Consider the following 12,639-nt stretch of genomic DNA (forward strand, 5'->3'; position numbering starts at 1 on the left):
TCAGAGCTGTGAACGTGACAGACAAGATCCCTGTCCTCTTGCTTGGAGTGATAGGCAACAGACAAGTAAATAGTTTTCAAAAATCGATACCTTTTTGGAAGATGATAAGGCCTATGAAGAAACAAGGCAGGGTAATGGGCTGTGTCTTAGATGGGCTGGTCAGAGAGGGCCTGGGGTGTGTGTGTGTGTGTGTGTGTGTGTGTGTGTGTGTGTACATATGGACAGAAGCCTGACTGATGAGAAGCCAGCTGTGGGAAAGAACATTCCAGATTGAGGGATAGGCCAGGTCAAAGGCCAGGAGGTGGGGGACGAGTGGAGTGAGTAAGAGGGAAAGGAGAAAAGGGGAGAGGTCACAGGGCCAGAGCCATGTAGGGCTTTACAGGCCCTGGTGGGGAGTTTGGGTTTGGCTCCCAGTGTGGTGGGAAGCCCTGGGGAGTTTTAAAGTGGGGTGAAGGGGGTAGACACGCAATCTGATCACTCTCTTTGGGAGAGGTTTAAAAACACTTTTTTAATTGACATAAAATTCATAGGCCGTAAAATTCACTGTTTAACCACTTTGGAGTGTATAACTCAGTGCTTTTAGTACGTTCACAAGGTTGTGCAGCCATCGCCACGATATGATTTCAGAATCCTATCACCTCTAAAGTCAGCCCTGTACCTCCCAGTTCTCCTCTGCTTTCAACTCCCAACAACCAGGGATGTGCTTTTTGCCTCCGTGGGTTTGTCTGTTCTGGACATTTCGTGGAAGTGGAATCATATGATATGTGGCCTTTTGTGATTGGCTTCTTTCACTTAGCATCGTGTGTTTGAGGTTCATCCATGTTGTAGCAGGTGTCAGTGCTTCGTTCCTTTTTTTTTAAATTTATTTTTGAGAGAGAGAGAGAGGGAGAGAGAATGAGTGGGGGAGGGGCAGAGAAAGGGGGACAGAGGATCTGAAGTGGGCTCTCTGCTGTCAGCACAGCAGACATGGGGCTCCAACCCACAAACCCACAAACCTTGAGATCATGATCTAAGCTGAACTTGGACACTTAACTGACTGAGCCACCCAGGCGCCCCAGTGCTTGGTTCCTTTTTATGGCTGAATATGATTCCAGTGGACGTGTGTGCATAGACCACATTTTGTTTATCCATTAATCAGTTGGTGGACATTTTGCTTGTTTCTCTTTCTCTCTGTTACACATAATGCTGCCATGAATATTTGTGTACAAGTTTTTGTGTGAACACATGTTTTCATTTCTCTTGGGTCTACACCTAGTTAATTGGGTCATATGTTAACTTTATTTAACCCGAGGAACTGCCAGACTTTTTCAAAGCAGCTGCACCATTTACATTCCCATTAGGAATGCAGGAGGGCTCCAATTTCTCCACATCCTCGCCAAACCTTGTTATTGCCTGTCCTTTTTTTTCCTGTTTTAATCTTTTTTTTTAAGTTTAAGTAGGCTCTACGCCCGACATGGAGTCCAACATGGGGCTCAAACGCAAGACTCTGAGATCGAGACCTGAGCTGAGCTTAAGAGTCGAACATTTGGGGCACCTGAGTGGCTCAAGTTTTTAACTATCCGACTTGAGCTCGGGTCATGATTTTATGGTTCGTGGGTTCCCACATTGGCCTGCTTCAGTTTCTGTGTCTCCCTCTCTCTCTGCCCCTCTCCTGTTCATATTCCATTTCTCTCTGTGTCTCAAAAATAAACAAACATTAAAAAAAAAAAAGAGTCGGATGCTTAATAGACTGAGCAACCCAGGCCTCCCTGCCTGTCTTTTTCTTTTTCTTTTTTTTTTAACGTTCATTCATTTTTGAGAGGCAGAGCGGAGGCAGGGGTGGGGCAGAGAGAGAGAGGGGGAGACACAGAATCCAAAGCAGACTCCAGGCTCTGAGCAGTCAGCATAGAGCCTGACGTGGGGCTCGAACCCACAAACCGCGAGATCATGACCTGAGCCAGAGTTGGACGCTTAACCAACTGAGCCACCCAGGCACCCTAGGACATAATTTTTTTTTAAGCTGGATTCTAGAAATGCTGAAGGAAGTGAACATCACAGCAGAAGCTGCAGACTTTCTGACCCTGTGCAGAAGATGGCATGATGGACCCCCAAAATTAAGTCTTGGCACATTCGACTCATTCTGGGGCCACAACCCCACCCTACCCTTTGCTGCTGGACAACCTTAGTTTGAGGCCCACCTCTGCCAGTTGACTGATTTGGGGCATGCTGCTTAATCTACCTAAGCCTCTGTTCCCTCATCTGCAAAATAGATCTAGTAGCAGAATCTGCCTCAGAGGAGGATTCTAGAAGAGAATGAATGAATGCTTGGCATTTCGTTGGCAGACAAGTGCTTGATGAATGGTCCCTGTTATTATTTATTATAAAGGAAGGCCATGGATGTGATAAAATTCTCTTTTTTAGTTTATTTTGTTTTTTTGAGAGAGAGAGAGCAGGGGAGGGGCAGAGAGAGAGGGAGATCAAGAATCCCAAGCAGGCTCCACACTGTCAGCGCAGAGCCCGATGTGGGCTCTAACTCATGGACCATGAGATCATGACCTGAGCCGAAATCAAGAGTTGGATGCTTAACTGAATGAGCCACCTAGGAGCCCCGGTAAAATTCTCTTTACGAGCAAGGATGAAAGCTAGATTCTCAAGTCTGAGGTTCAGGCAACATCAGAGTCTTAGTAATGTTGCTCTTGGCCCTTTTGAGGAACTTAAAAGCCCTTTGCAGTTTTATTTTGCTCTAGTCATTTCCAGGCTTCTACTGCTTTCTTTGCACCTCATTTGTCTGGTTGTTGAAGCAAGAGGACTCAATTAGATGGTCCTCATGTCCTTGCCAGCTCTCGAAAAGTCTGGGATGGCAAAGAAGGCAGGAATAGTGATATCTACACCCTATCTCTCTTGGCATTTCTGTGATGATCAAATGGATTGATGGGTATTGAAGTGCTTTGTGAAGATATAGTGTGTTCCATGCAGTTAGCATGGGGTATTATGCCCATTTTAATCTCTGAGAGTGCACGCAGGCTTCCGGGGAGCAGCAAAAGGGCACATACTTCACAGTGACATAAATGGCAAATGTAACTCAAGCTGGCCTAAGCAAAACAGAATTCACTGGCTTACATAATAGGTTTAGAGTGTGACCTTCAGGCACGTCTACATCTAGGTGTTCCAAGGAGATCTTGAGAGGTTGACTCTTCTTTTTCCTTTCTGCTTCCCTCTTTGGCTTCCTCTTTCTGCTTCATTCTTGGGCAAGCTTCTCCCCATGTGGTGGCAAAGACGGTGAGCCAGCAGCTCCGGCTTCTATCCTGCCAGCTCAGGTTCTCCTTCCCGACCCGCCAGTCGTTCCATCAAATGTCTCTGGATTGGCTCTGATGGCTTTAGCAGCACCCCACCCCTGGAACTGGCGGCTGGGGTCAGCTGCAGCACAAGCAAGTGATCTGGGAGTGGGGAAGGGGTGATTATCCAGGGTTGCTGGGCGACATTAACATGTCCCAAACGTAAATAGGAGTTCTGCCTTGGAAGGTAGGGGAAGGCTGCGCCAACCCCGTCAGTGTGGGATCTCACCCTCTGTCTTCTAGACTCTTGCCCCCTCCCCAGGCCTCATACCTTGGGAGGCAACTGTTCTAGAAGGGGCCAGCTATTGAGGCACCGGTTGCAGCCACAGATTCTTCTCTAATGCCGTAAATCAGGCTTTGATCCATCAGCCCCATTTATATGCCTTCTGGGAATTCAGATACCTGGTCTCCGTTCCTAACTCCTCGCCTTTAAAAACAAAAAAGGCACTTTGCATTTTTAGGACACGGTACACTTAAAAAAAAAAGGCTTTTTATTGAAGTATAATGTACATATAGAAAAGTGCACGTATGGTAACCATACATCTTGATTAATTTTAACAAATTGAACGTACTATGGTCACTGGCACTCCAGAATCAACCCCTGTGTCCCTATCCAGTCACTGCCCTCCATTGTCATCCTGACTTCTAGCAGCGTGGATGAATTTCGCCTGTGTTCATCATACTTTTTGACAGTGGAATCAGGCAGGCGTCTACTTTTACTTTCAGCTTTTTTTTTTTTTTTTTTTTTTTATTTATTTTTTAACGTTTATTTATTTTTGAGACAGAGAGAGACAGAGCATGAACGGGGGAGGGTCAGAGAGAGAGGGAGACACAGAATCTGAAACAGGCTCCAGGCTCTGAGCAGTCAGCACAGAGCCCGACGCGGGGCTCGAACTCACATACCGAGAGATCGTGACCTGAGCCGAAGTCGGACGCTTAACCGACTGAGCCACCCAGGCGCCCCTCTTTCAGCTTCTTTTGCTCAGCTTGGTGTTTATAAGACTCATCGATACTGTTGTGTATAGTTGTAGGTGGTTTATTTTCATTGCTGTAGTTTTCTGTTGTGTGACTATTTCCCTATTTATGTATTCATCCTATTATTATTATTGTTGTTTATTTTTTGTAAGTAGGCTTCACGCCCAGCACAGAGCCCAATGCGGGGCTTGAACTCATGACTCTGAGTTCATGACCTGAGTTGAGATCCAGAGTCAGATGCTTCACTCACTGAGCCACTCAGGTGCCTCTATTCATTCTCTTATTAATGGGCACTCTGATAGCTGCCAGTTTAAGGCTGCTATGAACACCCCGGGACATGACTTTTGGTGAACAGATGGGTGCATTTCAGTCGGGCATATACCTAAGAGTGGAACTGTTTGGGTCACAGGGTATGAGCATGTGTTTAGTTTTAGTAGACACTGTCAGTAACCGTCCACAGGGCTTGGTCTGCTTCTCATTGCTCTGCATCCTCACCAAGGGTTCATGTTTCCATCCTTTTTTTTTTTTAAAGTAGGCTCCACACCCATCACGGAGTCCAATTCGGGACTTGTACTCACGACCCTGAGATCAAGACCTACCTGAAATCAAGAGTCAGATAGTTAACCAACTGAGCAACCTAGGCTCCCCTTTCCATCCTTTTCATTTTTTTTTTTTTTTTGAGAGACAGAGAGCGCAAGTGAGCAAGGAGAAGAGAGAGAGAGAGAGAGTCCCACGAGGGGCGGGGAGAGAGAGAGAAAGAGAAGCGGGACTCACCCTGGGCTTGTGTTTTACCCGAAGCAGGGCTCCAGCTTACCCGATGTGGGACTTGAACTCACGAACTGTGAGATCATGACCTGAGCCGAAGTCAGATGCTTAAGGAGTGAGCCACCCAGGTGCCCCATCCTTTTAATTTTAGTCACGCTTCTGTGCTGGAGGGAGTATAGTTTTATCACATGATGGTTTTAGTTTGCATTTCTTTAATAACTAATGAAATTGAACTCTGTTTCATATGTTTATGCGAGCTGTCTGATCAAGTCTTTTCTCCACTAGTTTGAAGGGTTGTCTCTTGTTGATTGTAAGAAGTATTAGTTTGCGAGGGCCGCCATGACGAAGTACCATAGACTGGATGATTTAAATAACAGAACATTTGTTTTAAAGTTTTTAGATGTTTATTTACTTACTTTGAGAGAGAGAGAGAGGGAGCAAGCATGAACAGGGGAGGGGCAGAGAGGGAGGTAGAGCTAGAATCCCCAGCAGGCTCCGTGCTGTCAACACAGAGCCCAACACAGGGCTCAAACCACGAGCTGTGAGATCATGACTTGAGCCGAGATTAAGAGTCTGACGCTTAGCTGACTGAGCCACCCAGGCACCCTGCAGAAATTTATTTTCTCACAATTACGGAGCTAGAAGTCCAAGATGGAAGTGTTTGTTGTGGGGCTGGTTTTTCTGAAGACCTCTCCCCTTGGTTTGTAGATGACTGTCTTCTCCCTGTGTCTTCATATGGTCTTCCCTCTGTTTCTGTGACCTAATCTCTTCTTATATCAGTCTTGGGGCGCCTGGGGGGCTCAGTTGGTTAAGCGTCTGATTCTTGATTTCAGCTCAGGTCATGATCTCAACAGTTCATGAGATCGATCCCCACATCGGGCTGTGCGCTGACAGCACAGAGCCTTCTTGGGATTCTCTCTCTCCATCTTTCTCTGCCCCTCCCTCACTCATGTGCATGCTCTCTCTCTCTCAAAATAAATACATAAGCTTAAAAAAAGGGGGACTTCAGTCTTGTTGAATTAGGGCCCACCCTAAAGGTCTTATTTTAACTTAATTACCTCTTTAAAGACTGTTCTCAAACATGATTACATTTTGAGATCCTGGGGGTTAGGAGCTCAACACATAAATGTTAGGGGACACAATTCAGCCCACAACATAAAGTTTCTTGATCTATTCTGGATATGATTATACATTCCAAAATCTCTTACTTTGTGGATTGTGTTGCCTTTTCACACCCCTAAAGGTGTCTTTGAATGAACAGACAGACGTTCTTTATTTATTTTTTATTTAAAAAAAAATTTTTTTTTAATGTTTATTTATTTTTGAGACAGAGAGAGACGGAGCATGAATGGGGGAGGGGCAGAGAGAGAGGGAGACACAGAATTGGAAGCAGACTCCAGGCTCTGAGCCATCAGCTCAGAGCCTGATGCGGGGCTCGAACTCACGAACCGTGAGATCGTGACCTGAGCCGAAGTCGGACGCTCAACCGACAGAGCCACCCAGGCGCCCCATACGTTCTTTATTTTTAACACAGACCATTTAGCGCTTCTTGGTCTATTATTTTGTGTTTTGTTTCAGAAATATTTGCATACTCCAGGGTTGGAAGATCTTCATGTGTTTTTCTCAAAAAAAAGCTTTATCGTTCAGACTTTCACGTTTAGGTCTGTAGTTTATGTGGAATTGATTCTTGTGTTTGGTGCACAATAAGGGTCACGATCCCTTTTCTCCTGCGTGTATATCCAGTTAATCCAGTACCGTGATTGAAAAAGCATCCTTTCCCCACGGCAATGAAGTATTGTCTTTGTCGTAAATCAGGTGACTGCTTTTGCATGCGTCTGTTTCTGGATGCTCCAGTGTGTCCCCTGAGCAGCTCCCCGCATCCTGCAAATAACGGGCTCAATCCCAGATAATCCATTTAAGAAGAATGGGATATTTTCACATATGTGGGTTGGGAGTTGGGGGTATAGGGAGACTGGGAAGGAATTCTAGTTGCCTCTGAAGATGCTTTAAACTTTCTGAGAAAACATATCCATAAAGTGCTGGGTCCCCACTCACTCTCTACCAATTGTGTCACTGATTGTGTCCTGCATATTATCTTACCGTATTTCTCTCTAAAGAGGATATCCTAGCTCACCGATGTTTTCTTTGACCCCTTTTCTTGAAAAATATTCATGACAAATCACCTCATTCAGTATTTATTTATCCAATTATAGAAATAATCACCTGTCTTTTACTGTCCGTTTACCAAATGGCCTCATTGTGTCCTCACCAATAATCATATAAATTGTTACTGTTCACTCTCCCGATGGGGATCCGAGGCTCAGGGGGAACAACCCACATGGCCCGTGGATGGGCGATCTACATGGGACCTGAACTCAGCTCTGGGTGCTTCCCACACTTTTGCTTCATGACTTTCTCCTCCATTCATTCTTCCTTCATGGTGTTACTGGTGTCTGCATTGTGTCTGGTGAAGGAGACTCACCAGACTTGGATGTGCCCTTGACGGGTTGTGCTTAGTAAATTCTCACACTTTAGAAATCAAAGATAGCTGGGGTGCCTGGGTGGCTCAGTCGGTTGAGCATCCAACTTCAGCTCAGGTCATGATCTTGAGGTTTGTGAGTTCAAGCCCCGCGTTGGGCTCTCTGCTGTCAGAGCGGAGCGTGGAGCCTGCTTTGGATCCTCTGTCCCTCCCTCTCTCTGCCCCTTTCCCACTTGTCCTCTCTGAAAAATGAATAAATATTAAAAAAAAAAAAAAAAGTCAAAGATAGCTGACTTGCCTCCAGACCTTTCTTTCTTTCTTTTTTTTTTTTAAGTTGGTTTAAAATCATAGACACTTTACATTTGAAACTCTGGAAGAGTTTGTTTTTGTTTTTGTTTTAATGTTTATTTTTGAGAGAGAGAAGAGAGAGAGAGAGAGATCATGACTTGAGCCGAAGTCAGACGCTTCACCGACTGAACCACCCAGGTGCCCCTCTGGAAGAGCTCTTAGAATTCCTCTAGTCTTGCTTTCCCCTTACACAGGTGGGAAAAACTGAGGCCTGGAGACAAGTGACTTGCAAGTTGTCCAGACAGCAGACGGCATATCAGATTCAAACATGGGTTTGAATTTCAGTGATTGGGAGAAGATGATGCTTGTAATGGAAACCCAGAGGAAAAGTAGACTTGTGCGGGGGGTGTGGATGGGCTCAGTTCTGGCCACGTTGAATGGAGCTCGGGAGAGAAATCCAAGGTGGACAGATGGCACGGGAGGCATCCACCTGGCAGAACAGATAGAAACTCAAGCAGAGGAAGGTGCATGAAGTCAGGAAGGCTGAGACTCCTGAGTGCCAAGGAAGGAGAGTTTCAGAGGAGTTCGGTTATAGTTCTTTTTTTTTCCTTTTTTCTTTTTTCTTTTTTGTTTTTTTTTTGTTAAATAAGTTTTAAAAATTAATTTATTTTTTTAATTTTAATTTTATTTTTAAAATATTTATTTTTGGGAGAGTGCAAGCGGGAAAGGGGCACGGAGAGGAGGACAGAGGATTTTGAAGTGGGCTCTATGCTCGTAGGCTGACAGCAGTGAGCCCCATGTGGGGCTCAAACTCATGAACCTCAAGATCATAACTTGAGCCAAAGTCAGACGCTCAACCAACTGAGCCACCCAGGTGCCCCTATTTCTTTCTTTCTTTTCTTTAATGTTTATTTATTTTTGAGAAAGAGAGAGACAGAGTGTGAGCTGGGGAGGGGCAGAGAGAGAGGGAGACATAGAATCCGAAGCAGGCTCCAGGCTCCGAGCTGTCAGCACAGGGCCCGACACGGGGCTCGAACTCACGAACTGTGAGATCATGACCTGAGCCAGAGTCAGATGCTTAACTGACTGAGCCACCTAGGCACCCCTTTTTTTTCTTTAAGATGAGCCCCAGCTCACTGGTTTGTCCTATTTCCCTTTCCTTGGAATGCCAGTGTTCTGAAATCAAAATCTTGACTGTACCTGGGCCTTGGGGAGCTAAACTTGCTTCTGCCCACTGTTTACCTAATAGAAATCACTCCCCTGTGGGTAGCTCCTTAGACTGGAACTACTCTCATTAGCTGTTACTTCCTGAGATCTTAGAAGCCAGGAACCTCTGCCGTATTTTTTCGTCTGATCCACATAAAACTGTATTTGCCACTATCCCCATTCCATAGATGTCAAATTGAGGCTCAGAGTGATTTGTCCACAAATAGCTAGTGTGTGGAGTTGCTGATTTGTGCCCATATCCATTTGACTAAGGAGCTATTCTCTTAACTTCTGCACAGTACTGTGGCTGGCTCTTGGTGTCCCATAATCCAGAGCTCTGTAGTATTTTTGGCTTGAGTGTCTGTTTGGATTTTCTTGGCTGATTGGGTTTCACCCTGATTTGTTAGCCTGGGTTTGTATCTTCTTCCGGTTTTTTTTTTTTAAGTTTATTTATTTTTGAGAGTGTGCAGAGAGAGAGGGGACAGAGGATCCCAAGCAGGCTTTGTGCTGACAGCGGTGAGCCCGACGTGGGGCTCGAACTCATGAACTGTGAGATCATGACCTGAGCCGAAGTCAGACGCTCAAACAGCCGAGCCACCCAGGCGCCCCTGGTTTGTATCTTACGCTCATCTGTCTGTGAGGGTCGGGATCTTGCATCCGGGGCACAGAGGACATCCTGGTATTGGATCTGTGCTGGAGATAATTTTTAAAGGTGCAGAGGTGAGGAGCCAGAAGATATCAGTGCTTAGGGAGAACTTAAGGACCTTTGTAAGCACCTTATTTCACAGTGAAGACACTGAAGCCTAGACCCTACAATAGATCTGTCCCAGGTGGTGCAGATAGTGTCTGCTCTGGGCCCTCCCCTTTCCCTCATACCTTCAGTTTGGGAGAGTGTCCTCAAAAGGACTCCTGCTTTTAAGTTTACAAAGTGCTTTCAGTAATCGTGTCAGAAGGTCCTATTCTCTTCACTTTACAGATGAAGAAACAGAGACCCAGAGAACTTCAGGGATATACATACCAAAGGCTTCACCGCTAGGAAAGAGTGAGATTTGAACTGTGGCCAGTGCTTTTGCTAATAAACACTACCTCTGTGAAATGGATGAGGAGACACTTTCAAGGAGCAGAATAAAAAACCATTTGAGAAACTTGAGGAAGATAGAGAGGGTTCCAGAACGACGATGGAGGACAGTTGTGGGCACTCTCAGGAGGAGTTTGGGGTCAGTGCCTGTGTATACTTTATATTAGTGTTCAAGGTGACTTTCAGCAGCCTCTTCCCGGCTCTGAGCCCGTGGCTCTTGGAGCTGACTGATGGGGCCTTCAAAGCAAGGGCCATGGGGCGATGGATTAATTTCTGCAGCTGGAATTTGTTGGATGTGTGTGTAGCCTGTGAGCCCAGAGAACCAATGAGAATGGGGGGGCGGGGAGGAGAGAGCAAAGGAGGGGGGTTGAGCTGCTGGCCTACTTAGGGACGCCAGACACTGCTCAACGTGGAAAATTTTCCCTGTAACCCGTTGACTTCAGAAGCCGAAGAGTTCCATTGCTCTGGGTCCCTTGAGGATCCAAAAGGCAGCTTGTCCCTGTCACCCGCTCCAGAGGTGGCTGCTCCCAACGCTTGGAGGGCCACATTCCATTGTTAGCACTGATCTGTCCCTTCTTCTGTCCCGTGGGGGCACACGCCTCTTCCCCCGGTACTGAGCTTCCTGCTCAGAGACCTGGCATTTACAGCCAGCTCTCCTTTGCCATCAGCAGCAGACCAGACTGGGAACCTGAGAAGATGGAGGGCCGATTCTTAATCTCCCAGCTCAGACTGAAGAGGACAGGCAGGCCCCACAGGCCCCAGTGTCCCCAGTGACCCCTGGGGCAAGCCTGTGGGTCTCGTCCCCCACATGCTTCTCTCCGGTTCATGTTTAAGGGATCTGATCTATTTAAGAAGTAGGCTAAAAATCAGTGTGTCGGTCCTAGAAGAGGACCTGAAAAGACCTAACCCAGTGGTTTTCAAAGGGAAATCCCCAGAATCTGGGTCTGAGTTCTCAGCGCACCCCCCCCCCCCCTTCCTGCTTTAACCTGAGCTGCTTGTTTTTATTTATGCCTTTGGCTCTTGTCAGAGCTTCTGTTTGAAGAAGGAGTTCTATGGCGGTAAAAACAGAAGTGTAAAGGTCATTCTTCCTGCCTTTGCACATGAGGCAACTGAGGCCTGGAGCAGGGTCAGTTAGGGTTGCTGGGACTGGAACTCAGCCCAGGGCTCTTGACACTGTTCCAGGTGCCCTGGAGGCATCTACCGCTCTTTGCGTGGCCTCCTGTGGGAGGAGCCAACAAACCAGGCACCCTTGCCTCCAGTGTGGGTCTTCATGTGAGAATACAAGAGCCTGTTACGGGGCTGTGTCTTCAGGGTTAAAATCGCGGGGCCTAAGAAGACCACATATGAGGCAGGGGCGTGAGCTCCCTTTCCCCCATCTGTCTGATTGGGACACCTCCTCATTTCCTATTCAAAACGTCAGGACCCAGACCAGCTCTGTGGCTAGTGGCTAAGTGCGTTGCACACCCTACCATGTGCCAGACATTGTGTTAGGTTCTCTTACATCAACGGGCCCCTTTTACAAATGAACACCCTTCCAATTCTAGAAAGGGTAAATGAGTCCCCTGAAACCACAGAGCTAGGAACAGAGCTGGGATTTGCTGGAGAGAATTTAAAAAAGTAATGAGGAGAGGGGTGCCTGTGTGGCTCAGTCAGTTAAGTGTCAGACTCTTGATTTCAGCTCAGGTCATGATCTCATGGTTCATGAGTTTGAGCCCCACCTCAGGCTTCGTGCTCACAGGGCAGAGCCTGCTTGGGATTCTCTCTCTCTCCCTCTTTTTCCTTCTCTCCCCTGCTCTCTCTCCCTCTCAAAATAAGTAAATAAGCTTTGAAAAATAAAATAAATAAAACCTTAGTCATAATAGCATTATCACACCTAATCTTTTAAAAACAACAATTCCTGGAATGCCTGGGTGGCTCAGTTAGTTAAGTGTCCGACTTTGGCTCAGGTCATGATCTCACAGTTCGTGAGTTCAAGCCCCGCGTCGGGCTCTGTGCTGACAGTTTGGAGCCTGGAACCTGCTCTGGATTCTGTGTCTCCCTCTCTCTCTGCCCCTCCCCCACTCACACTCTGTCTCTCTCTCTCTCAAGAAATAAACATTAAAAAAGATAAAAATAAATAAAAATAAAAGAATAAAAACAATAATTCCTTAAAATGAATAAATATCAGACGTACCTGGCTGGCCCAGTCAGTAGAGTGTGCACCTCTTGATCTTGGGGTTGTGAGTTCAAGCCCCACATTGGGCATAGAGCTTACTTAAAAAAATAATTAATTTAAAAAATAAATAAAATATGTAAATATCAATATTTATTGTTCAAACTCCCAGTTTCATGTTACCATACATATCACTTCTTTGTTTTGTTTTGTGTTGCCAGTTCTATGAGTCAGAAGGTAAATAATGTCCTTATATTGTGATTGGTTGTGATGCCTTTTAAGTCTCTTATTTATAATCTCTAGGCCCTCCTACCATCTCACACCAGTCTGAAGAAGTTGGATTGTTTGACCTGTAGAGTTTTCATGGTCTGGATTTTGCCGA

General features: G+C 46.0%; 1 protein-coding gene across 8 annotated transcripts in view; it reads left to right on the forward strand.

Moving 5' to 3' along the window:
- KDM2B (lysine demethylase 2B) overlaps nucleotides 1–12,639 on the forward strand; it is a 153,173-nt gene that overhangs the window by 33,321 nt on the left and 107,213 nt on the right. The window lies entirely within an intron of this gene.

This window comes from Panthera pardus, unplaced genomic scaffold (assembly GCF_024362965.1).
Source record: "Panthera pardus isolate Hobbes unplaced genomic scaffold, ASM2436296v1 HiC_scaffold_15, whole genome shotgun sequence".
Classification (NCBI taxonomy): Eukaryota; Metazoa; Chordata; class Mammalia; order Carnivora; family Felidae; genus Panthera; species Panthera pardus.